A 26,761-nucleotide genomic window follows, 5' to 3' on the forward strand; every position below is an offset into this window, starting at 1 on the left:
CCTGAGCACAGAGTGCCTCACTCCTGGTCTCCACCCTGAGATTTGGTCAGGGGGTGCTGCAGGTCAACAGCTGTGGTGGTTCATGATTTAATCCAGGTAGAGGCAGATGGCAAGCGCCAAACTTCAGTTCACAGGGACAATCCAACCAGTGATTATTTCTATCAAAACTTAAGTTGCTGAAATAAACCCAAAGAAATTGTGACCTTGGTCTTAGTACTATGTTTTTTCAGACTGAGCATAACTCAGGTAGAGCTTTGCAGAACCTTATTGAACACTGCTGCTCATGGAGGAAATACAGGTGCACTATGTTGAGTATTGAACCTGTCATATGATGAGCTTCTTCAGGGCTTGTCGTTGAACCCAAATTCATGTACTTGATACACAGTGACCCCAAAGAAACTGATATCTCAGAGTTTGGAGCAGGTAGAAGTTTACTTAAGGGCCAAGTTAAAGAGAATGGGTGTCTCCTGTGCTCAAAAGACCTGAGCACCCTGATGGTTTTCAGGTAAGAGTTTTTAAAAACAAAATTTGAGGTGAGAGCTGCAGGACATGTGACTTCCTTCTACGTGGTTGGTGGGGAGTTAACAAGCCAGGGCTCCAGGAATCTTATGCTCAGCCTGAAGGTACCCTCCTTGGCCTGGGTGAGGGAAAGCCTTAGTTCCGCAGAAGAACTTAAAGACATTTTTATGTGTATTCCTAGAGGAGAAACAGGGCTGCGCTGTTGTTTCTTGACTGCCTTTCCTTTGTTTCTGCATTACCTCGGTCTCCAAATTAGTAACTGCTTGAATCTGTCCTTTGGCACTCAGGGCAGGTCTACAAACAAGAAACTGGACACAGCAATACTTCTGTGCCTGAGAGGGCACTTCGTTTTTTTGGGCTGCACCCTCAGCATGTGGAAGTTCCTGAGCCAGGAATCAAACTCACCCCACGGGTAGCCACCCAAGCCACTTCGGTGACAACACTGGATCCTTAACTTGCTGAGCCTTCAGGGAACTTCCTCAGCACTTTCAAGCTAAAACTTTTGGGAAGAGGAGTGTGATAGGCCAATTTAATCTACTCCTTAGAGCTCTTATTGAGGCAAAATTGTAGGACCTGATGAAGATTTACCTTTTTTTTTTTTTTTTTTTAATGGACTTCAAGATGGACATGGCTTCTTTAAAATGCTGTTGTATTTATGAACATGATCTCAGCCATATATTAGAGGTTCACGCTGATATTTAAAACAGCTTTACAATTTCTATGTGTTTGCCTGGGGTCAAATTTACAGACTTTTTTTTTTTTTTTTTTAAAGGATGCCCCCATAGCATATAAAGGTTCCTAGGCTAGGGGCCAAATCAGAGCTACATCTGACAGCTACACCACAGCCACAGCAACTCAGGATCCAAGCTGGGTCTGCAGCTTGCACCACATCTCATGGCAACACTGGATCCTTAACCCACTGAGTGAGGCCAGGGATCGAACCCACATCCTCATAGACACTGGTTGGATTCATTTCTGCTGCACCACAGTAGGAACTCCTAGACTTTCTTTAAATGATTAAATAATGTACTTTTCTATTCCTTAGGCTTATGAAACTTGAGATGTCTTTTACCACTGAAAGGAATAATAGTTTTCCATGACTTACTTTTTTATTTAAATCCTGTGACCTTACACATTATAATGGCTGTGACAAGATAATGTGATGACTGTGATGACAACTTAATGCTACTTCAGAACTTAGAAAGTCTGTGTAATTGTATGTGTCCAATACCTCTTAGTTATTAGCATAAATTGGGAGTGGGTCTAGAGAATTCAAAAAGCAATTAGTTTTTTTTAAAATTATAGTAAAATATACATAACACAAAATTTGCCATTTTAACCACTCTCACTTATTTAATTCAGTGACATTAACCATTTATAATGTTGTACAACCAATACCAGTGTCCATTTCTAGCATTTTTGTATTATCCCCAATAGAATTCTGTACCCATTAAAAAATAAATCCTCATCCCTTCTCCCCTGGGCTCAGGTAACCTCTATTCTACTTTCTCTCTTGATGAATTTGAATGTGCAAGGTATCACAGTGCTTTGGACTGAATGTTTGTGTCCCTCCCAAATTCATATGTTGCCTTAACCCAAATGTGGTGATGAAACAGGAGGGAAGGAGGCAAGGAGGCAGGGCACCACTTTTTATTTTGCTTTTTTCAGGTTGCACCTGCAGCATATGGAAGTTCCCAGACTAGGTGTAGAATTGGAGCTGCAGCCACCAGCCTGCACCAGAGCCACAGCAATGCCAGATCTGAGCTGCATTTGCAAACTACACCAGAGCTCATGGCAACACCGGATCCTTAACCCACTAAGCAAGGGCAGGGATAGAACCCACATCCTCATGGTGACTAGTCTGCTTTGTCACCACTGAGCCACAATGGGAACTCAAGGGCACCAAAGAATGACAAAGCCATTGAAGATACAACGAAAACTTCTTAGAACCAACTAGGTCAAAGATTGCAGAAGTTTCGACTTCCAGTGGACCGTGAGCCTTGTTATGTGCTCATTGCAGTACTTAGCAGCTAAAGGGCATGTGCACAGGTACTATGGCAGGTACCTGACCATAAAAGGCCAAAAAGTGGGCAGTGCCCCTATTCCTGGAAAACCCCTTCCCATCCCTGTAGTAGTTGGAATAATCCTCCTACTCAATAGCCTATGAAATTACCCAGCCCATTAAAAACTCACCACCCCATATTTTGGGGCCTCTTGCCTTCTGAGACAGCCCACACTCTGTGTAGTGTGTTTTACCTGGGACAGCTCTCTTGCCTTTTGAGATGGACTGCATTTTGTCCATGGAATGTATATTTTCCAGGCTGCTCTCGCCTTCTGAAAAGGCCTACTTTTTGCCCATCTCTCTCTTTTCATCTACTTCTTACCTATCACTTTGCTTCTTGCTGAATTCTTTCTGCTCTGAGACATAAAGAATCTGAACTTCAGATGTGTAATTCCAATTAAAGGACAGTGAGGTCGGGGTTCCCATTGTGGCTCAGTGGTAACGAACGGACTAGTATCCATGAGGATGCAGGTTTGATCCCTGGCCTTGCTCAGCAGGTTAAGGATCTGGTGTTGCTGTGAGCTGTGGTGTTGGTTACAGACATGGCTCAGATCCCAAGTTGCAGTGGCTGTGGTGTAGGCTGGCAGCTGTAGCTTCGATTTGACCCCTAGCCTGGGAACTTCCATATGCCACAGGCCTGGCCCTAAGGAGAAAAAAAAAAAAGACAGTGAATTCAAATCCCAGTCTGACTTGTGGAAGTTTCAGTGGCATTTGGAGGTGGGGCCTTTGGGAGATGATTAGGTCACGAGAATAGTGGCTTCAATACAGGGTTTAGTGATTTTTTTTTTTTTTTTTTTTTTTTTTTTTTGTGTGTCTTGGGCCGCTCCTGCGGCATATGGAGGTTCCCAGGCTAGGGGTCTAATTGGAACTGTAGCTGCCAGCCTACGCCACAGCCAGAGCAACGCAGGATCCGAGCCGCGTCTGTGACCTACACCACAGCTCATGGCAACGCCGGATCCTTAACCCACTGAGCAAGGGCAGGGATCGAACCTGCAACCTCACGGTTCCTAGTCGGATTCGTTAACTACTGTGCCACGACTGGAACTCCCAGGGTTTAGTGCTTTTATGAGAAGAGATGTGAGAGAGATGATCTCTTTCCAACACTTGAAGCTGCATCAAGAAGACAGCAGTCTGCAAATCAGGAAGAGGGTTCTCACCAGAACCTGACCATGTGGGCACCTTGACCTTAGTCTTCCCAGCTTCCAGAATTATGAGAAATAAATTTCTGTTGTTTAAATCACACAAACTCTGGCATTTTGTTACAGCAGCCCAAACTAAGATACATTTGTAACTGGAATCACACCATGTTTATTCTTTTGTGTCTGGTTTATTTCACTTAGCATACTGGTTTCAAGGTTCATCCATGTCATAGCCTGCATAAGAATGTCATTCTTTTTTAAGGCTAAATAATATTCTATTGTATGTATATGCTTCATTTTGTTTAGTCATACATCTGTTGATGGACACTTGAATTGTTTCCACCTTTTGGCTATTGCTGGCATGCTTTAATTAACATTCTTATATACATCTATGTGAATTTTTGCTTTTAATTATTTTTGGATATATAATGAGAAGTGGCATTTGCGGATTACATGGTAATTCCATGTTTTACTTTTTGAGAAACTGCCAAACTGTCTTCCATAGCAGTTGCACTGTTATATATGCCCACCAACTATACACAGTGGTTCTATTTCCTCACCTCCTTGCTAACACTTGCTATTTTTCTAATTTTTGTGAAGTGGTATCTCACTGTCATTTTAATTTTATTTTCCTAATGGGTAATGATCTTGAGCATCTTTTAATGTGCTTTTTGCCCATTAATATATCCTCTTTGGAGAAATATCTCTTCAAGTTCTTTGCCCACTTTTGAAATGGGCAGCTACAGTCTAATAAGTTAACAACAACTTGATTTGGACTGTATGTTGGGATTCCTTTGTCTGTAGAATTATCTCATCGACAAAATGACACAATACATGTGAAAACAATGGTGTTGTATTAACTTCTTACCTAAAGTTTTTTTGGTTCTGAAAGAGGGCTTGATTATCAGATATGTTTCTGTCTTATTGATAACTTAGCACCACTGCTTGATGCAATGGATATGTCCACAAATAATAGCATACATTATTACTTTTTGTTACTAGAATTGTATCTGAACTATCCTAAAGAAAGTTACCATTTAAAGAATTCTCTAGGTAGTCATGAAATCACCTACTAATTTATCTTTGTAAAACTGTTATTTTGTATGATAATTTTGCTCTAAAAGGAATGTGCCTGTGGTGAAAAAAAGATTTCCTTCTTGATACAATAACAACAAATATCAAAAGTCTTTGAAAATGGAATTACTATTGCAGGCACAGATGAGAGATTAAAAAACTGTAAGATTTGGCCTCTGGTCTCATGGTTTAAAATCCTGATTTGTGGTAGATCCTGTGATCAGAGACTGTGAAAGCCATTCTGAAGATAAAGTGATGAGATTGGGAACCTGTATCTTGAACCTATAGGATATCTAAATCCACCCCCTTCCCCTCCACCCCCAGTTTCTCTTTCATATACAGGGAAAGATGGAGAATATGGAGCATGATCAGAGACTAAGAAAGATTGTTTAAATTTAAAGCAGAAAGCACTGTTTTGTCTGCTGGCAAGACAAAGTCTTTCAATATCTTCGACCTATATACAGCTTAAAAGAAAATATGAGCCACCTCCAGACAACAATAACGTATTATGCATTTAAAAAATTTGTGGATCTGAGCTGAATCTGTGACCTATACCACAGCTCATGGTAACATCAGATCCTTAACCCACTGAGCAAGGCTAGGATTGAACCTGCATCCTCATGGATCCTAGTCAGGTTCGTTAACCGCTGAGCCATGAAGGGAGATCCTCCTAGGGTGTTGGGTTTTTTTTTTTTTTTTTAATGCAATTTTAAATGGAATTGTTTTCTTGTTTTCTCTTCTGATACTTCATTGTTAGTTTATGGAAAACAACAGGACCTACAACTTAACTGAATTTACTAATTAGTTCTAATTGTTTTTTTTTCATTGGAGACTTTAGGGCTCTCTCTCTCTCTATATATATATATTATCATGTCATCTCAAATTGTGACAGTTTTTCTTCTTCCCTTCCAATTTGGATTCCTGTTATTTTTTTTTCATGTCCGATTGCTGTGTCTAGGACTATCAATGCTACATTAATAGAAGTGGTCAGAGTGAGCATACTTGTCTTGTTCCTGATCTTAGAGGAAATACTACTGCTTTTCACTGTTGAGTATAATGTTAGCTATGTGTTTGTCATAAACGGACTTTATTACATTGAGATACATTCCTTCTTTTTATTTATTTATTTATTTATTTATTTTGTCTTTTTTGCCATTTCTTGGGCTGCTCCCTCGGCATATGGAGGTTCCCAGGCTAGGGGTCTAATTGGAGCTGTAGCTGCCAGCCTACACCAGAGCTACAGCAACGCAGGATCCGAGCTGTGTCTGTGACCTACACCACAGCTCACGGCAATGCCAGATCGTTAACCCACTGAGCAAGGGCAGGGATTGAACCCACAACCTCATGGTTCCTAGTCGGATTCGTTAACCACGGTGCCATGACGGGAACTCCCAGATTGAGATACATTCTTTCTATATCAACTTCAATGTGAGTTGTTATCATGCATAGATGTTGAAGCTTGTCAAATGCTTTTTCTGAGTCTATGGAGATGATCCTGTGATTTTCATTCTTCATTTTGTTAATTATCTGTATCACACTGATTGATTTGCTGATATTGATTCATTCTTATATTCCTGGAATAAATCCCACTCAATCACAGTAAAGATCATTTTTATAAATTGTTGAATTTGTTTTTTTAATATTGTGTTGATAATTACTGCATCTATGTATTTATCAGAGATATTGGTCTGTAATTTTATTTTTTTGGTAGTGTCTTTATCAGGGTAATTGTGGCCTTGGAGAATGAATTTGGGAGTGTTCCATACTCTTCAATGTTTTGAAATAGCTTGGAATAATCTGTTCAGTTTATCTATTTCTTTCTGATTCATTGTTGGAAAATTGCATGTTTCTAGGAATATATCGATTTATTCTAGGTTGTCCAATTTGTATATAACTCTTCAGAGTATCCTCTTATTTTTATTTTTTGTATCTTGTGATATCAGCAGTAGTTTCTTCTCTTTATGTCATATTTTTATTTACTTGAGTCCTTTCTCTTTTTTTCTTAATGAGCCTGATAAAGTCTTATAAATCTTATTTATCTTAAAAAATCTCTTAGTTTTATTGAGCTTTTCTATTATTTTTGTTTGTTTCTTATTTATTTCTGCTTGGTCCTTATTACTTAATTTCTTCTGCTGACTTTTGGATTTGTTTGTTCTTCTTTAAAATTTATTTAGACAGTAGGTTAGGTTGTTAATTTGAAATTTTTCTTGTTTCTTGAACTATGCCTGTATCACTATAAACTTACTCTTAGAACTGCTTTTGTTACATTCCATAGATTTTGGAAAGATGTGTTTTTATTTTTTATTTGTCTCAAAGTATTTTCTGATTGCCTCTTTGAATGATGTCTTCACTGACCATTTAGTTTTTTAATACCATGCTCTTTATGCTCTATGTTTGTGTTTTTCCCATTTTAATTCCTGTAATTGTGTTCTACTTTCACACCATTGAGGAAAAGGTTTGATATAAAATTTCTATCTCTGATTTATTGAAACTTTTTTTGTGGCCTAGCATGTAGTTTATCCTGGAGAACATTCTATATGTACTTGAAAAAAATGTGCATTCTGCTCTCGTTGGATGAAAAGGCCTATAGATATCTATTAAGTCCTGCTGGTCTAATGTGTCCTTTAAGACCATGTTTCCTTACTGACTTTCTGTCTGAAACCTCTGTCCATTAATGTAAGAGGGTGTTGAAATACCATACTATTATTATACACATTATTGCCAATTTATCTTTTATGTCTATTAATATTTAGATGCTCCTGTTTTGGGTGTGTATATGTTAATGAGTTTACTATTTTCTTATTTTATTGATTCCTTTATTATTGATTTCTATTATATAATATTCTTTGTCTTTTGCTGTAGATTTTGTTTTAAAATCTATGTTTTCTGATATATGTAGTGCTACCCTAGCTTTCTTGTCATTTCCATTTTCAGGAAAATTCTTTTTCTCTCCTTTCATTTTCAGTCTGTGTATGTCTTTAGCTCTAATGTGAGTCTCTTGTAAGCATCATGGAGATGAATCTTTTTGTTTTGTTTTGTTTTTAAATCAACACTATGTCTTTTTTTTTTTTTTTTTCCTTTTTATGGCTCGACCTGTGGCTATAGAAGTTCCCAGGCTGGCGTCGAATCAGAGCTGCAGCTGCAGGCTTATGCCACAGTCACGGCAACATGGGTTCTGAGCCACATCTGCCACCTATACCACAGCTCACTGAAATGCCAGATATTTAACCCAGCAAGTGAGGCCAGGGATGGAACCCCTGTCCTTGTGGACACAAGTCAGATTTGTTACTTCTGAGCCACAATGGGAACTGCCTTTTCATTTTTAAAAAATTTTCTTTGCTTTTATGAAATTAGATGAAATATTTACCTATTCTGGTCTTAGAGGTGTGCCATTGTGTGGGAGCATTGCTACGTATTCCCAGTGGTTGTGATGGGAGAACTGGATCTGACTTGAGCAAAGGTCATGTCTTTCCTCAGGTTTTGTTGGCAGCTACCATTTTGGTGGGAGGTTGGCCTGGAAATGAAGAGGCTAGCACCAAAGCAAGTTGTGAGCTGGGGCTTTTCCTATGCTCAGTGGCTGTCTATGCTCTATTAGAGGTGGAATCAGGGCCCAAGGAGCTGGAGCAGAAGCCCTGAGATCTGCTCTGAGTTGGTTCTATTCTAAGTGTATACTCTCCCTCACCTTGAAATAGCATTTCCTCCCTATTACAGAGTACTGCCAGAGAAGGAGGGGCTGGAAAAGGTGCCCAGTGAGGGCCAAGGTGCACACTGGGATGGTCCCAGTAAGCCAGCCAGAGCCTCAGGCACTTTTCAATCTGTTGCCTTTGCAAATGGCCACCCTCACTCAGTTCAGATGCAGGGCCAGCTGCTAGTCCCATCCACTTCCTCCAAGTTTATCCAAACCCCCAGTAATGGCACGTTCATCCCATTGGGGCACAGTTTCAGAGTAAGAGGGACTGTCTTGAGTGCCCAGTTTGGACCAAGGTGTGTGCTGTCTTGAGTGCCCAGTTTGGACCAAGGTGGTTATGGGAAACTAGCCATAGACCTGGTCACTTTCAATTTGCCTCCATCTTGTTCTTGGGAAGGAGCAAGCTTATGTCCTCTTCATGAGCAGAATCTCAGTTTCTTACAGCCCTCTAGGAAGTCCCACTGGTTTCCAAACCAGCTAAGGGCTCTCATCTTCCTAGTTTTGACCCCAGAGCAGAGGGGCCCAATATTTGGCTCAAACTTCTCACTCTCCAGGAAGGATTCCTGAGCCCATGTTATCTCGTGTCTCTTCTGTGTCCCCAGCTAGGGCTGCATGTCCCTACCCAAATACTTTTCCTTCTTCCTACTTGACTCTGTGGTTCTTTATTTATAGCCTTGTTTGTAGAAGAACTTTTCCATGAGCCTCCAGGTTGTTTTCATCAAGAACTGCCTATATGTAGATATACTTAAAATTTTTTTATTGGAATATAATTCACATACATTGTTATGTTAGTTTCAGGTATACAGTAAAGTGAATCATATATAAATATGAATCTTTTTCAGATTCTTCTCCCATATAGGCTGTCACAGAGTACTGAGTAGATTTGCCTGTGCTATACATCAGGTCCTTGTTACTTATCAGTTTTGTATGTAGTTGTGCATATAAATCAATCCCAAGCTTACAATTTATATGCCCCCCAGCATTTCCCCTTTGATAACCATAAGTTTGGTTTTGAAATCTTTGAGTCTGTTTCTGTTTTGTGAATAAATTCCTTTGTATCATTTTTTATTAGATTCTACATATTATTTGTCTTTGATGTACTTCACCTAGTATGATAATCTCTAGGTCTATCTATGTTGCTGCAAATGACTTTCTTTCTTTCTTTCTTTCTTTCTTTCTTTCTTTCTTTCTTTCTTTCTTTCTTTCATCTTTTGTCTTTTGTCTTTTGAGGGCCACACCCATGGCATATGGAGCTTCCCAGGCTAGGGGTTGAATCAGAGCTGCATCTGACAGCCTACGCCACAGCCACAGCAATGCCAAATCTCAGCCGTGTCTGTGACCTACACCACAGCTTACAGCAATGCCAGATCCTTAACCCACTGAGCAAAGCGAGGAATTGAACTTGCAACCTCATGGTTTCTAGTTGGATTCATTTCCTGCTGCTCCATGATGGGAACTCCTTTTCTTTCTTTTTTATGACTGAGTAATATTCCATGGTATATATATATATATATATATATATATATATATATATATATATATATATATATACTACATTTTCTTTACTCATTTCTCTATCAATGGACATTTAGTTTGCTCTCATGTCTTGGCTATTGACATGGGGTGCATGTATCTTTACACCAGGGTGCATGTATCTTTACAAAGTATGGTTTCCTCCGGATATATACCCAGGAGTAGAATTGCTGGATCATATGGTATCTCTATTTTTAATTTTCTAAGGAACCCCCATATTGTTTTCCATAGTGGTTGCACCAACTTACATTCCCACCAACAGTGTAGTGACCAAATAAAATAATATAAAATAAAATAAAAAATAAAAAAATTGTCAGAACTAGCTGGATGGTGTGTATATTACCACTTTTGGAAGAGGAGTTATTTTGCAGAGATAGCATGCTACTTACCCTAGAGAGGCTAATGTATTTTGGAATTATTACCCATTTTTGAGAAGAGACACGCATGTACCATTGCTATAAAATGTGGTATCAGGGCCACTGCAACCCATAAAATGTGGAGGCAGAGGGGGTCAGAAGATAAGAAATTCAAGGTTGAGGTCTGCCGAGCTATGTGGTTGTGTGAACTTGGTAAGTGATTTATCTTTCTTTTATCTCTATGACATGATTAAATAAATATTAACTTGTAATTAAAGAAATCAGAGAAGGCATACAGGAGCTTCCAGAAGAGGAATGTACTTCCAAATGGCAGAGGGGTGGGGGTAGGGAGAGAGAGAGAGAAAGAGAGAGAATATGAATGAGAGAAAATGAGAAGAGAGGCAAAGCCAATGAAGATCAAGATTTTTAAAGAGAGCTTTAGGAGAGAGGAGAGAAATTTTTTGACTAGTTGCTGTGATAGTCAGTCATGTGTGTCGATTTGACTAGGCTATAGCACCCAGTTATTTAATCAAACACTAAGTGTAACAGTGAAGGTATTTTATAGATGTGATGACATCTAAGATCAGTTGACTTTATTTTTTATTACAAAAATTTATATATGTATATATTGGGAAATAATTACCATAGTAAGTTTTGTTACATCAATCACCATATCGTTACATTTTTTTTCTTGTAATGAGCACTTTTTTTCCATTTTAAAAAGTTTTATTAAAGAATAGTTGATTTATAATGCAGTCAACTTTAAGTAAAGCAGGTAACTTTATTGCTTAGTAATCTGGATGGGCTTCCTCCAATCAGTGGAAGACCTGAAGAACAAAAAATTAGGTCTTTTAAAGGGGAAATTCTGCTTCACGCCTCTGCAGCATCAAGGTCAAAACTTCTTGAGTTCCTAGACTGCTGGCTTGCCAATGAATTTTAGACTTGCCAGACCCCATGATCATTTGAGTCAATTCTGTAAAATAATTCTTTCTCTTAATCTCTCTCTTTTTCTCTTTCCCATCAATTGTTTCTCAGTAGAGCCTTGATGAACACAGCTATCAAGAGGTCTTTAGGGAAAAGTGGTAAATGAGAGGCTTTGAGAAAGTTTAGCTGGGGCTTGTCAAGGTCACCATTCCTGTTGTCAGATTTCTTTCTTTCATATATGATGATGACTTTTATGTGTTGTTTCAAGGAGAAAGAGTTGAGGTTTGAGTATGTAAAGTCCTGCTCCAGAAACACTCAGCTTTCTTCTCTAAATAAATTAGGAATCAAAATCATCCACCACCACAGTTAGTGCTGACACTAAAACTGGAAACCACCGCTTAATGTCTGTATTAGCATGATTTTGTTAATCCACTGTCTTAATTAGCAAGAGTTTCTTTTATCAGGAACATCTTTCTTAGCAAATGGCTTGATTTGTCATCACAGGGACATCCAGAAAGTCTCCTTAATTCTTCCATGGAATCCATCAGTGGAGAGCTTACACCCTAAAGTTCTTTTTTTTTTTTTTTTTCCTTTTCTTTTTAGGGTCACACCTGTGGCATATGGAAGTTCCCAGGCTAGGAATTGGATCAGAGCTACAGCTGCCAGCCTACACCACAGCCACAGCAGCTTGGGATCTGAGCTGCATCTGAGACCTACACCACAGCTCACGGCAACGCCAAATCCTTAACCCACTGAATGAGGCCAGGGATGGAACCAGAAACCTCATGGATACTAGCTGGGTTTGTTAACTGCTGAGCCACAAAGAGAACTTCCATCCCTAAGATTCTTTGAATCCCTCACTTCAAAATCCTGCCTTGCTGTTTTCACCAATTCTGGACAGTTATAGTATCATCCTTACGTGACCCCAAACATGTCCTCGTATTGAAAGATCCTCCTTAGGCATTTCCGTCGTGGCGCAGCGGAAACAAATCCGACTAGGAATCCTGAGCTTGTGGGTTCCATCTCTGGCCTCGCTCAGTGGTTTAAGGATCTGGTGTTGCCATGAGCTGTGGTGTAGGTTGAAGACTCAGCTTGGATCTGTCATTGCTGTGGCTGTGACATAGGCTGGCAGCTGTAGCTCCGATTGGACCCCTAGCCTGGGAACCTCCATATGCCTCAAGTGCAGCCTTAATAAGACAAAAAAAAAAAAAAATCCTCCTTATATTAAACTTCTAGTTCTCAGTAATTCTGACAATGCTTCCTTCCCCTGACCAGCCCTCACCTTGACACTGTCCAAGGTCTGTGGGGTAGTTTCTTCCCATGCGGAGCAATAGACTCAGCTTTATCTACTGATGTGCTGTGTGGGTTTTATTGAGGGAGGGACATGATGATGATGGACCAGTTACTCCCAGATATAAATTTCATAATTAGAATTTTTGCCTGCAGCCATGTCATGTTCTCATTTTCACTCCTACAGGCTCAGAAATTAATGACTCCCACCTCGTGCAGAGTAGCTTTGGTCCTATTCTCCATCCCCTTTCCTACTACCCTTGGGGGCAGACCAGTTTCTGCGCATGTGTGCTCTGCCTGTTGAAGAGGTGAATGCATTGTCCCCATTTCTGCTGAGGGTTTGTGGAGACACAAGGCCTGGTGGGGCTTCTTGGTCTCAGGATGGCATAGCCAAGTTGACCCAACTCAGGGGGAGGGAATAGGAAGAAGTTTGTTTCATCCTCAGGTCCAGACCATGCATTCTATCAGCTTTGCCAGCCCCTCCACTGGCTTTTGGACCCATGCCTGAATCTTGCGTCTTTTTCTTAAATGTTTTAGAATCTACAGAGGGAAGTGATGTGATTGGTAGACTTATCTCTTCCCACAGCAGATCCAGCCTGCCTGTAATACTTATTCCCTCTGAGGTAGCCCATCCTGCACCACCAAATGAATGACAGAGACAAGCTATAAGTATCAAAAGAGGCACAGATATTAAGTCACTTCCAGCTGGAATGGTCAGGGAACGCTTCAATAGTTGAGCTAATCTTGGAGGAACACATCATTTGTACTGGAAGAAAAGAGAAGGGAAGATTCAGAAAGTGAGTAAATGGGCAGTTCAGCAGGAGGCTGCTGGGAACGACGGTGGGTCTCGAGAAGCCCAGGGATGTTCAACTCCAAGGAGGAGTCAAGCCTGGCACTGTGGAAGGTTTTGTTAGGGTTATGAAAGAAAATTCATATTTTAGGAGTTCCCGTCGTGGCGCAGTGGTTAACGAATCCGACTAGGAACCATGAGGTTGCGGGTTCGGTCCCTGGCCTTGCTCAGTGGGTTAAGGATCCGGCGTTGCAGTGAGCTGTGGTGTAGGTTGCAGACGTGGCTCAGATCCCGTGTTGCTGTGGCTCTGGTGTAGGCCAGAGACTACAGCTCCGATTGGACCCCTAGCCTGGGAACCTCCATATGCCACAGGGGCGGCCCAAGAAATAGCAAAAAAGACAAAAAAAAAAAAAAAAAAAAAGAAAGAAAATTCATATTTTATTGCAAGACAAGAAATTTTTTTTTTTTTTTTTTTTTTTTGCTTTTTAGAGCTGCACTCCTGCAGCATATGGAGTTTCCCAGGCTAGGGGTCAAATTGGAGCTGTAGCCGCCGGCCTACATCACAGCCACGGCAAGCAACCTCATGGTTCCTAGTCAGATTCATTTCTGCTGCACCAAAACAGGAACTCCAAGACAAGAAAAATTTGAACAAAACATCTTCTCTGTCCTTTGGCCCCTTCTCTGCCCACGCTGTGTGTCTACATTATGCATTGACCAAACCTCCCTTAGTAGCAAGAATACCTGCTCAACCCTAAAGGACAACATTCTTCTGCATCAACAAGGCAATGCCTTAGAGATAACATTCCTTCTTGATCTTGTAAAAGGTAACATGAACCACTATGATGGAGCTTAGATCTGGATTATGTAAACCGTCCATAATACATCATTTGATGTACAGCCCTCTGTATCAAAAAACTTATACAAATGGTGTCTTGACATCTTCTTGTCTATTTATTTATGTATGTATTTATTTATCTTTTTAGGGTCACACCTACGGCATATGGAAGTTCCCAGGTTAGGGGTGGAATTGGAGCCACAGTAACACTGGATCTAAGCCACATCTGTGACCTACACCACACCTTGTGGCAATGCTGGATCTCTAACCCACTGATCGAGGCCAGGTGTCGAACCCACATCCTCACAGACACTATGTCAGATTCTTAACCCATTGAGCCACAATGGAAACTCTTGTGACTTGACTTCTAACAGGTGGAACAGTTCTTGGAGGTTTTGGAGTTGCTCTTCCCAGGGCTCCAATAAAAATTGCCAGTTCTCTCTTAGATCAGTTGATTAATTTTTGTTAACATGGTGTGGTGGGAGTTAGGGTAGGAGCTAGATTTAGCTGGTGGTTAGCATCATTTTAATAATGAAAGACATAGGTTTGATTGGGTAACTAATGAAATTGGAAATACTTCAAACCTGTAACTAGGAGGCCATTTAAAAACGATTATTTCTAGAATTGAGGATTGTTGAATCGAGGATTGTTTTGTTTGCTCATTTTCTGTGGTTGCTCAGTGAAGGTAGGGCACTGTGCACACTCCCCGCACCCACCATGCAATTCTAATTCTTTTAGAAGTGCTCCAAGTTTTTCATCTAATGGTCATCCAATGGCTTACATACCCAGTAAAGCTGATTTACTGCTGTTGCCAACACGCATTGAGAACACATGAGAAATAATACAAAAATCGCAGAAACCAAACACCAGTTGCTATCAAATGTGGTTACTTATTGTGGTTCTGAATCATGATCACATCAATAAAGTGAATCAAAAGGATAGGATTAAAATGCTGTTAAGGGATTAACATTGCAACATTTCACAAGCTAGCCACAGAGTCTTTATTTCCTTGGCATGCCATCAACTTGCTTATTTTCTGCATACCTTGTATAACAAGGTATTCATTTTTAAAGAATCTTGTGTGATAAATCATTGATATGCTAAATTAGTTTGCTAAGGCCAATCTGCTTAAGGATTCCCAAGTACCCTGATAGGGAAAGATGAAGTTCCTATGAAAAGATAATTTTCAGAAAAAGGTAAAATTCTGACTCTCCACAGATATAAAAATGAACTTAATTTTAGAGATTTTATTTTATTCATATGTGAGAGAATATCTTATATCCAATTCAAAGAATAAGTTTTATAAAAAGCACAAATTAATATGGAGTAAAGGAATTGACTTGCAAATGAAGGTAAATCTGTTTTCCTACAAAAGGGAGTGAAGTTGATAGAAACTCTACTGGGAGACATAGAATTTGCATGTCTACTAACTTACAATGTTACAAAATAGAAAAAGCAACTGACATGTTAGAATCTGACAACCTGGAAGGATGCGCTTTATGCAGCAATGTACAGTTTTCCACTGAAACATAGATTCTATTCTATACTCCCAATTCCTTCTGGAGAACCAGAGTTTTGGAACATTTTGGGGAGAAATATGGAAGTCCCCAGCTGAGGACCTCACCTAGGGAAAGTCAGAGAAGTCCCTACAATAGAATTATTGTGGAGATAGAAAGATACTAGGACCAGTGGGAAAGATGGTTCTGGACCCATGAGGTGGTTTTTCTGGCCCAGCCTTCCAGACAGGCTGGTACCTTGTGAAATAGCTGCACTAGCGCTGGGGTATTTTCCACCTGCCTCTCCAGAGGCATTTGTTATCTTTCTCTACTCAGGGATTATACCAAGGATCACTTGTCCTCATGTTTCCAATTGGATTTGCTAAATGGGTTTTACTCTTTAATACCCTGCTAAAAACTGGGTATGTACCTCTGCCAGCTCCCTTCCTATGGGTCAGATTCTTCAGGTGAAGGTCGTAGCTCTTGCCAAGTTCCTCCTTCAGAATCCTTTGTTTGATCTCCTATGTCCTCCCCGACCCCAGCCCTTCAGGCCCAGGGCTGGTAACAATACCTAGGGGGTATTGGGTTATCTCTTAGATTTTCCTGAGTCACATGCCCATCCCCCCCCCTTTTGTTTTCTTTTTCTTTTTTCTTTTTAGGGTAGCACCTGCGGCATGCAGAAGTTCCCAGGCTAGAGGTCAAATCATAGCTGCAGCTGCTGGCCTGCACCACAGCCATAGCAATGTCAGATGCGAACCTCATCTGTGAACTGCACCACAGCTCATGGTAACACTGGATCCTTAACCCACTGAGCGGGGCAAGGGATTGAACTTGAGTCCTCACGGATACTAGTTGGGTTTGTTACAGCTGCGCCAAAACAGTGACTCCACACCCATACTTTTGAAAATAGTCACTTTTAAACTATAACTATTTGTTTTGATATATCTGTTGGGACTTTGAAGAATAGAATGAGTAAATTAAGGTGTGAAACAGAAAGTCTGGTGTGACAGATTTGCAGCTGTTTTCTAAAGCAACTTGCTTTTTATGGCAGGTTCTTCCAGCATCAAGATGGCACATCTGGAGTTTTAGCACCTCTCCAAAAGTGGTATGACATCTGAATTGACCTGTTAGTTATGAATAGGCTTTCTACAGTGTTTTGATGAAAGAAGTTGTGACCCTGGAGAAGGAAGAAGCCATTTTTGTAAACAGGTGAGATGAGAACTTGAATGATTTTACTGCTATTATATTGTCTGTAATTAACTTTAATATTTCAGTACAGGTGGTGAGATATCTCTATATCTATATCTTATAATATATATGTTTATACTCTAATGTTAAATTAATATTTGAAGATACCCTAATTGGATATCCAAACTTCAGGATAAATAATAGCTATTTGAGTCTGCACAACAGGGCTCACTATTTAGTATATGGGATGTTAGAAATAATTTTTCTTTTTTTAATTTTAAAAATTTTTTATTAAAGTATAGTTGATTTACATCTATTAAACCCAGACTACCAGTCCATCCCACTCCCTTCTCCTCCCCTCTTGGCAACCACAAGTCTTTTCTCCAAGTCTATGAGTTGCTTTTCTGTGGAAAGGTTCATTTGTGCCATATATTAGAATCCAGATACAAGTGATATCATGTGGTATTTGTCTTTCTCTGACTTATTTCACTTAGTATGAAAGTCTCTAGTTCCACCCATGTTGCTGCAAAAGGCATTATTGTGTTCTTTTTTATGGCTGAGTAGTATTCTGTGTGGATAAGCAATGAGATCCTAGTGTATAGCACTGGGACTATATCTAGTTACTTATGATGGAACATGATGGAGGATAATGTGAGAAAAAGAATGTATATGTATGTGTGACTGGGTCACTTTGCTGCATGTAGAAATTGGCAGAACACAGTAAACCAACTATAATGGAAAAAATAAAAATCATTTAAAAATATAATTGATTGACAATGTTGTGCATAGAAATGCTTTTTCATTAATGACATTAAAGTTTTTAAGCTCTGTGATTTGCAAAAATGATTGTATAGGCCCCTTGTCATTCATGAATGTCTTGAAATCTGGTGAGCCTCATCATTTAACTCCAGAACGATTCTTTAGATACATTTAGCCCTTCCCCACTTTCTACCCTCCCTCACATTGAATACAGAGGATGCAGTCTTTCATAAATTTCATAGATTAGTTGATCCTACTGTAAATATTATTTCATTTACCTCAGAGTGAAACTTTCATTCGAGATATTTGTTGAAATGAAAAGAGGACTGAAAAAAAAAAGGAGATTTCACTGAGCTTACAATGTATCAGTCAGGATAACTAGATTGTGCTGCAGTGACAAAGAGCAGCTAGAGTCTCAGTAGCTTAAAACAACACAGGTTTACTTCTTACTCACTCTATATGCCATGGAGAGTCTGCTCTGCCTTGTCATCATTCAGATCCTGATTGGAAGAGCAGCCACTAACTGGAACTGTGTTGACTGTCTTGGAAGAAGGGAAAAGGGAGCTCCCTTGGGGTGGGGGTGGGAGTGGGGGTGGGGGTCTTGCATTGGCAAATACAGTGTTACCTATCCCCAGAGGGTAGGTAGCTGGAAACAGGTATTTGGGTAATAGCACATGCCTACTAAGGGTGATGACTTTGCTTATTGTTCCTACTTGTTAACCAATGTTTGTGTGAGGGGCAGAATTTAGCCCAAGACTTACTTTTCTTGTGATTTATCACCTGGCAAAGAGGTTGGGGGAGAGGAAATAAAATGTCCTCACCTGTTTTTAATAAGTGGAAGTTAATGGTATTTATGAACAAAGCACTGAACAATAGTTGAATGGAATTGGCTTAGGGCAGTTTGAATCAAGTGGAACACCAAAAGAATTCATGGCTTCCAAGTGAGGAAGAGGGACACACTGGTCACAGTATTTCATCTCGTATCACCAGTAGCTTAGATGCTTGTCAGTGATGATGGGGCCCTGGACTACAAAGGTCACACTCTGAACACAATCCCGTAGATAACTTTGGAATATTCTAGATTTTCTTTATTTTTTTGGCGGAGTTTATGGCATGCAGAAGTTCTTAGGCCAGGGATTGAACCAGAGCCACAGCAGTAACAAATCCAGATTCTTTTTTTTTTTTTATTTTTTTTGTCTTTTTGCTATTTCTTTGGGTCGCTTCCGCGGCATATGGAGGTTCCCAGGCTAGGGGTTGAATCGGAGCCGTAGCCACCAGCCTACACCAGAGCCACAGCAACGCGGGATCCGAGCCGCGTCTGCAACCTACACCACAGCTCACGGCAACGCCGGATCCTTAACCCACTGAGCAAGGGCAGGGACCGAACCCGCAACCTCGTGGTTCCTAGTCGGATTTGTTAACCACTGCACCACGACGGGAACGCCCACAAATCCAGATTCCTTTCTTTTCTTTTCTTTTCCTTTCCTTTCCTTTTCCTTTCCTTTCCTTTCCTTTCCTTTCTTTTTTTCTTTCTTTCTTTCTTTCTTCCTTCCTTCCTTCCTTTCTTTTTCTTTCTTTCATACTGTTTACACTTAGTAAATATTTCAGTATCTTGATGACTATTCTATGGGACTCCATGGCACCAAAGACAGTAAAATTCTTTGTCTCACTCAGCCATGCAAGCAGGTGCGCACTTTTAAATGATCCCCCTGTCTCCTAAGGATTCTAAAAGCCTATTTTGAAGTTCCTCCCTTTCATTCCTGAAGTCATGGAGTATTCAGAGCAACATCTAAATGAGATTTAATTTCCAGCAAAGAGTATCTCTGCATTCACTGCCAATTAAACTCTAGCCTAGAGCTAAGCTTATGATTTGGGAATGAAACTTTTTTTGCAACACAATACACAAAAAGCAATTACAGTGTTTTTCTCCTATAACCAGTTAAGTGATAGAAGAAATAGAACTGTTACTTTGTAATTACCACACTCTGCCCAACTTCCTCCATGACTTAATAGGCATAGAATTCTTTAAAAACCATCAAATTACTGAACAATTTGGTTAATTTGTAATCTAGATATATCATCTTGCATTTTTTTTAGCTAAACTGACTGGTTGAAATGATGAAGTTAAAATATACCACATCTAGGTAGAGCTTTTCTCAGAAATGTTTTAATTCCATATTGAGTTTTTGGAATATATAATAATCATGTTCAAAATTTAAGACAGCTTACCTTACCTGTATCATGACTGAGTACAAAGTCTTACTGAATTATAGCAATCCATTGGCAAAGAGGACTAGAGACCTATGTATTTACCTTGATTTGAACTCAAAAAGAAAACTACCTTAGAAGTGGACGTGATATAATTTCTATCATTTATATGTTAACAACAATCCATTTAAATGTTTTTCTTCTTGACTCTCAAAAGCATGTTTGCCTGTTTAAAAACTGAGCTGACATCCAAAATGTTTCTGATATAAAGGACATATTTTGTTATTTTCACAAACTAAAGGAAGAACATGCTAACTGTACCATATTTATGGGTGAGTTGACTGCATTAAGAATACACTCAGTTTTTTGGAGTTCCCGCTGTGGCTCAGCGGTTAACGCATCTGATTAGCATCCATGAGGATACTGGTTTGATCCCTGGCCTTGCTCAGTGTGTTAAGGATCTGGCATTGCTGTGAGCTGTGGTGTAGGTCACAGACGCGGCTCGGATCCTGTGTTGCTGTGGCTGTGGTGTAGGCCAGCAGTTACAGTTCTAATTTGACCCTTAGCCTGGGAACCTCCATATGCCACAGGGGTGGCCCTAAAAAGCCTAAAAAAAATACATTCAATTTTTTGAAGTTCCTGCTATGGTAGTGGGTTAAGGATGTGGCTTGGGACCCTGCTGAGGTGCAGGTTCCATCCATTGCCCTGTACAGTGGGCTAAGGATCTGGTGTTGCTGCAGCTGAGGGGTAGTGTGCAGCTGTGGCTCAGATTTCATCCCTGGCCTGGAAACTTCCATACGCTGTGGGTGTGGCCACCCCTCCCCCCGCCCCCACCAAAACCAAACCAAACCAAAACAACAAACAAAAAGAAAATGTTCAATTTTCTTTGTCCCCCGACCTTGAAGTAAATAGAAGTCCTGCATGAGATACGAGAATGGAGATGGAGGGTCTTGAGTGTGAGGGAGAGAGTGATTACAGGTTGAAAGGAGTCAGGTCAATATGGGAACCCCATTAGCCTATCAATGAGCAAACCAGCCAGTCAAAATTCCGGGGAGACAGAGTCTTGTAGATTTGGTCAAATTTGTTTTTAGTATCCTTTAATTCTTCTTTAGTTTTCTTAGGAGCACCATGCTCCTGATATTTTTATATGCTATGTCATTCTTCCCTTCACTAAAGCATACCTACCCCTTGCTGCATTCATTCATTCCTTCCCCAAAATGGCCATGATTCAGAGAGATTTGTATGAACTGGTAGAAAGCTTATGTGTTGCCCTTTATGATGGCCGAATTCCTCCAACCAGTGAAAATACTCTAGGTCCTACAAAAGTCTCAATGAGTCAGATTCATTCATGCTGCCTTTTATGAGACCACAAATATGAACCTCTCTGGCACTATTCCTGGCATATTGGGGGATGTTCCAGTTTCATACTGCTAGTTAAAAAAAAATTAAAAGTTAATTCATTCAGTAAGATGGAGCCTTCCTTTTCTGTTTATATAATATAGAGGTGGCTAGGAGTTCCCTGGTGGCTCAGCAGGTTAAGGAGCTGGTCTTGTTACTGATAGGGTACAGGTTACTTCTGTGGTATAGGATGGATCCCTGGCCTGGGAACTTTCAAATGCTGCAGGCACAGCCAAACATAAATAAATAAATAAATAAAGTAAATACATAAAATAGAGAGAGAGAGTCAGAGGTGGCTACCTAGACAAAGATGGAAAAGGTCATTTATTTCTACCTCTAGAGAGAATATGCTTTTAGATAATATTCATGATTAGGGCACTGGAAGAATGTGGGGGACTATCTTGTTTACCAAAGCTGCTTATTAAGAATGCATATTCTGAAGCTGTATCTAAACCCATTGATCAGACTCTCAGGGTAGCATGACCTAGGAATCTACATTTCACCCTGATTATTATGTATTCTGGGTTTAAGACCCTCTACTGCTCAGTGGGGCCTTTCTTCAATGGTTAGACTTGGATCGATTAACTAAGTTACCTCTAATAGTGGATACAAGCACAGGAAAAAGATGTGGGGAATAGGATAATTTTCAGAGGCACTGTAGTATGATTTTACTAGTCTCTTTTAATTCCTCTTTTCTTCAGAATTAATCTCTTACAATTATAGTTTAAATTTCTTTTAAAATACCTTCTTTTTTTCTGCAATTTATGCGGATTTTGACAAGGAAGATGGTAACAGCTGCAAAGAACAGGCCAAAGACAGTGAAGTTCTGCATGTTTCTGTCTCTTCTCTATCTCCTTGTCTCACTCTTTTTTAAAAAAATGATTTTTATTTTTTCCATTATAGCTGGTTTATAGTGTTCTGTCAATTTTCTACTGTACAGCATGGTAACCCAGTTACACATACAAGTACACATTCTTTTTTCTCACATTATCATGCTCCATCATAAGTGATTAGATATAGTTCCCAGTGCTATAGCAGAATCTCATCGCTTATCCTTTCCACAGAAAAGAAAATCACGCACATGGAGAACAGACTTGTGGTTGCCAAGGAGGGGTGGTGGTGGGATGCACTGGGAATTGGGGGTTAATAGATACAAACTATTGCCTTTGGAATGGATAAGCAATGAGGTACTTTAAAAACCATATTAGTTTAGATTTTATCTGTGTCATAAACTGAATGAGTGGCCTTGAGTCAGATGGTAGGTCATTATTCAGAATGAAGATTAAACTTGATTTTTATTTTCAAACTATGGTCCCTGGAGTGAGTGTCTTCAACAGCCACCAAACATGGATGAGGTTTAAGAAATGTGAGCTGATGAGGGTGATACCTTGGTGCATTGAGTTGCTCCATCTTCCAGTCTCCTCCATCAGCTGGTGGCAACTCCATTATTAGTAGAGCTTGGGCCAAAAACCTTGAAGCTATCAGTGTCTTTTTAACTTTGCTTTATGGTCTATATCCTATCAGAAAATCCTGTTGACTCCACCTTCAAAACTGTCCATAATCTGATCACTTCTTACTACTTCTACTGCTGAGAGCTTAGGTCAAGCCTCATCATTTCTTACCTGGACCAATGTAATTGGACACTGTGTTCCTGCTATCTCTTTAGAACTTTATTCTCGACACTGCTGGCAGAGTAACCCTTTAAAAATATATAAGTTATCACCACTCATCTGCTGAAAATTCTTCAATAAATTCCAATTTTAAGAATAAAATGTAAACTTCTTTGCCTCATAATACAATGTTCAAAGTCCTACGTGATCTGGTCACTGTATTCCTCTAACCTCATCTTCTTCTATCTCTCTTTACATGTTATACTTCAAATACACAGTCCTCCTTGCCATATGTTAAATATGGCAAGTACATTTTTACCTTGGCCCTGTGTACTTGGCACCTCTGCTGTCTGGATATTTCTTCCTTCAGTTACACGTAAAGGATATGACTCACTTTACTCAGGGGTCTGCTCAACTGCTCCTTCTAAGAGAACTCGTCCCTATCACTCTATATAAAATAGCATCTTTCTGGGAGTTCCCATTGTGGTGCAGTGGAAATGGAGTCTGACTAGTACCCATGAAGATGTGGGATTGATCCCTGGCCTCGCTCAGTGGGCTAAAGATCCAGTGTTGCCATGAGCCGTGGTGTGGGTTGCAGATTCAGCTCAGATCCCACGTTGCTCTGGCTGTGGCATAGGCCAGCAGCTGTGGCTCCTATTTGACCCCTAGCCTGGGAACTTCCATATTCCATGGATGCATCCCTGAAAAGCAAAAAAAAAAAAAAAAAAAAAAAAGAGAGAGAGAGAGAGGGAGTGAGCGAGAGAAATAGCATCTTAAAAAAAATGGAGTATAGTTGACTTACAGTGTCGTGTTAGCTTACAGTGTACAGCAAAGTGAATCAGTTATACATATATACATAGTATTATATATTGTTATGTATATTATGTATATTCTTCTTTAGCTTATTTTCCATTATAGGTTTTTATAAGATATCAAGTGCAGTGCCCTCTGCTATACAGTAGGTCCTTGCTGGTTTCTATTTTATATATAGTAGTGTGAAAGTATTAATCCCGGACTCCTAATTTATCCCTCCCTGTAACCTTCCCCCTTTGGTTGGTTTTCTGTGTCAGTGAGTTTGTTTCTGTTTCATAGACAAGTTCACATATTATTCTAGATGTTTCTGTAAAGTATTTTTTAAGCATAAACTTAACATTTAAATCAGTAGACTTTGAGTAAAGCAGATTACTTTCCCCAATGTGATTGAGTTGAAGGTCATCCAATCAGTTAAAGGCCTTAAGAAAAAGATTGACCTCCCCCAAAGTAGAGGAAATTCTGCCAGCACACAGTCTTTGAACTCAAACTGCCATTCTTCTCTGGGCCTCTAGCCTGCCAGCTTACCCCATAGAGTTTGAACTTGCCAGCTTCTACAATCACATGAGTCAATTTTTAAAAATAAATCTTTTTCTCTCTCAAATAGCTTGCTGGTTCTGATTCTCTGGAGAAACCTGACCAATACAATAGTCAAACATACTACCCTGTGATAGGCACAGGTCTCTGTTCTGTGTACTAAATAACTCCATAGTTCTTACTTTTTGGTGCAATTATGCACCTCCACCCACTTGCTGTATTTAGGCAAAGATTCTTGTGGAGAAGGAGGTCTTGGTACAACCAAGAGCAGAGCCATTTCCTGCCAAATACCACTTCCCAGAGGGTCTAAAGTAGGTCTGTTTTGTGTCTGATTCGGGAATGTTAACTTCTATGGAGCCACCAGGGGTGTCTCTTAGGTCAGCCCTTTCAAACCCACGAGGCGGGCACTGCAGCCTCGTAAGCCAAGGATGTCTCTCTGGGATGTTGCTGTTGCCTTGTGGTAAGAGGTTCACAGTGGCTCCATTTTAGATGAGATTTAGCCAGTCAAAGCAATTGCTATAGAGTCATTGAATCTTCCTGGCTAGTATTAGAACTAGACTAGACACAAAAGGAATAGGACTTAAGTCAGGAAAAATGGGCTCGGGTAATTCTCCACTTCCAACCGGATCCTCTAGGAATTGGAAGTTTAAAGGAGACAAGAGAAAGGCAAGAGAGGAGTGATGGTCAGTTGGAAGGGATGGTGCCTGGTGAAGGTGGAAAGAGGAGGAGTTTGTTCTGAGGACACGGAGATCCCCTTTAAGGACTGTGCAGCACTCTGCAATCCTGCATCATGTGGGTGGAGGCAGAAAGCCAATGCAAGCTGACTTCTGTCTGTTACAATCTAGTTGTGTACGTTTGCTGCAAGGATTGGACAAGTGAGTGGTTGCCTGCCATGAGGTCAGATGAACCATGGAAAATGGCGCAAATACCACTTACTGAGAGGTGTGTGGATGTGCGGGAGAAAAACACTGAAGCAAAGTTGGCACATCGCTGACTCCTATTCCACTGGCCTGCTCCTCTCCCCCCATTTCAAGTGCTAAAAAGGAAGACGGAGGAGAAGGAAAGAGAAAACCTTCTCAGCCCCCATCTACACTATGGCAACAGTCTCTCCCTCCAGGAGTTCTAGAGGAATCCTTCTAAAGCAAATCTGCTCACTTCACTGGGCACACACTGTAGACATGGAGTATGCCACCTAGATCTGCCTTCGGGAAGAACTTGTTTCCCCATCGTGGGGAGATGGTGGACAGCCTCGGTTCTCAGTTTCTGGGGATCTGCCTGGCTGCAGAGAGGTGCAACTCCCCCCCAGCCCGCTCCCCACCACACTCACCCAGGTCACACCCCTCCCCTGAGGCCTCCACTATGTGCTGAGTGAAGTGGAGAGATGAGGGCAGGACAATTCTGAAAGGCTTGCTCTGGAGCTTTATACTGGGTTGGCCAAGGCTTTTTTGGGCCTTGCATCTTAGCTTAACTTCTCCCTCTATCCATCCATGCTTTCCTTCCCTTCACAGGTATGGCTCCTTTGTAAACATCTAACACCCCCAAACATTGTCTCATACCTGCTTCCAGAGGCCCTAACCTGTAACACCATCTTTATTTTTTATTTTTATTTTTTACTTTTTAGGGCCATACCTGCAGTATATGGAGATTCCCAGGCCAGGGGTTGGATTGGAGCTATAGCTGCCAGCTTACACCACAGCCACAGCAATGCTGGATCCTTAACCCACTGAGTGGGCCAGGGATCAAACCTGCAACCTCATGGTTCCCAGTCAGATTTGTTTCCACTGAGCCACAACGGGAATTCCATGTAACACAATCTTTAATCTTTTAAATGGTTGTCCATTGCTTCCACAGAACCTCTCACAAGGGTACACAGTGATGTGCCAGTACAAATAGTGCTCAAGACCTCAGTAATTACTGGTTGTTGGTGGTGTACAAGGCCCCAGGACAAATAGGAGAAAACCATTCTCTCCCCAGCCCTTTTCCTGAGAGCTGACAATTCATGGACTATTAATTTCTCAATGGAAATGAAACACTAAAAAAGTTAAAACAATCATGGGTATCTTACAGACTACAGCATGAGTTTTAAAGTTAAAACATATTTCAGAAGTTCCTGTTGTGGCCCAGTGGTAATGAACCCGACTAATATCCACGAGGACACAGGTTCAGTTGCTAGTGGTACTGTGAGCTGTGGTGTAGGTTGCAGATGAGGCTTGGATCTGGCATTGGTGTGGCTGCGGTGTAGTCTGGCAGCTGCAGCTCTGATTCAACCTCTGGAATGGGAACTTTTATGTGCTGTGGGTGTGGCATAAAAAGAAAAACAAAACAAAACAAAACAGATTTCAAAGAAGGTGAAAGGTTGGCCCAAACAGGAAGTTCCTTTGATCTCCAGCCTTAAAGCTGGGGGAAAATACCATTACCAAACCAAACTTGGGTCTGCTCACCTATGTACAGTAAAGCTAATATCTATTGACACTGGGTCGTGGTAAAGGAAAGTACAACGTATATTGCAGGGCGCCAAGCAAGGAGTCCAGGCAGCTAGTGCTCA

At 40.5% G+C, this 26,761-nt stretch overlaps 1 long non-coding RNA gene across 1 annotated transcript in view; it reads left to right on the top strand.

Annotated features, from left to right (window-relative positions):
• Window positions 1-26,761, top strand: part of LOC106505556 (uncharacterized) — a 492,239-nt gene that overhangs the window by 77,356 nt on the left and 388,122 nt on the right. The window contains exon 3 of the long non-coding RNA XR_014822526.1: window positions 16,758-16,915. This is a non-coding gene — a long non-coding RNA (uncharacterized LOC106505556). The remainder of the gene's footprint in view (window positions 1-16,757; window positions 16,916-26,761) is intronic.

Source organism: Sus scrofa, chromosome 13 (assembly GCF_054392235.1).
Source record: "Sus scrofa isolate SSC_HxYL_T2T_F1_AM1 chromosome 13, Sscrofa_HxYL_maternal_Yorkshire_Landrace_v2.0, whole genome shotgun sequence".
In the NCBI taxonomy this organism is placed as follows: Eukaryota; Metazoa; Chordata; class Mammalia; order Artiodactyla; family Suidae; genus Sus; species Sus scrofa.